Genomic DNA, 987 nt, shown 5'->3' on the forward strand with positions numbered 1-987 from the left:
TTTGATTCTGAACCTGAGAGAACCTTCTTTAGATTAAGGAGGGAAGTAAGAGGAAAAAGAGTGGTTGGTGCCGAGGAAGAGGAGGAATACTTTGAACCAACCATGGAAGAAAACATGGAAAACCATCATGAAGAAGAGGCTCACAACCATGGCGGAGGAGGTCGAGCAAATCATGCTGGGGAGGATAGAAGAGTTTTAGGCTCTTACATCAATCCAAACCCAGGAAACTGTGGAAGTAGCATTCAAAAGCCAACCATCCATGCCAACAATTTTGAACTAAAACCACAACTCATCACCCTTGTTCAGAACAACTGTTCGTTCGGAGGAAGTATCCAAGAAGACCCCAATCAACATCTAACCACCTTTCTGAGAATATGTGACACAGTGAAGTCTAATGGTGTTCATCCTGACGCCTATAGACTGCTCTTATTTCCATTCTCACTCAAGGATAAGGCAGCCAAGTGGCTGGAGTCTTTCCCGAAGGAGAGCTTGACAACCTGGGAAGATGTGGTGAATAAATTCTTAGCAAGATTTTACCCTCCTCAACGAATCAATAGGCTGAGAAATGAGGTCCAAACTTTCAGGCAACAAGATGGTGAGACTCTTTATGAAGCATGGGAGAGGTTTAAGGACCTGACAAGGAGGTGTCCACCTGACATGTTCAACGAATGGGTGCAGCTGCACATTTTCTATGAAGGCCTGTCATATGAATCAAAGATGGCAGTAGACCATTCATCCGGAGGATCTTTGAACAAGAAGAAGACCATTGAGGAAGCCATAGATGTCATTGAAACAGTAGCAGAGAATGATTATTTCTATGCTTCTGAAAGAGGCAACACTAGAGTAGTAATGGAGCTAAATAATGTAGATGCTCTGCTGGCCCAAAACAAGCTCATTACCCAGCAGCTGGCTGACCTCACCAAGAAGATGGAGAGGAACCAAGTAGCAGCAATCACTACTTCATCAACAACCCAAGAAGGAGTGAAT

The 987-nt window shown here is 44.0% G+C and overlaps 1 non-coding gene across 1 annotated transcript; it reads right to left on the minus strand.

The window, feature by feature from the left end:
• Positions 1–555: 555 nt before the first annotated feature.
• LOC148580937 (small nucleolar RNA R71) lies at positions 556–659 on the minus strand. The gene has a single exon (XR_015899538.1). It is a non-coding gene; the product is annotated as a small nucleolar RNA R71 (small nucleolar RNA).
• Positions 660–987: the final 328 nt, after the last annotated feature.

Source organism: Arachis ipaensis, chromosome B10 (assembly GCF_059453495.1).
Source record: "Arachis ipaensis isolate K30076 ecotype BB chromosome B10, ASM5945349v1, whole genome shotgun sequence".
NCBI lineage: Eukaryota > Viridiplantae > Streptophyta > Magnoliopsida > Fabales > Fabaceae > Arachis > Arachis ipaensis.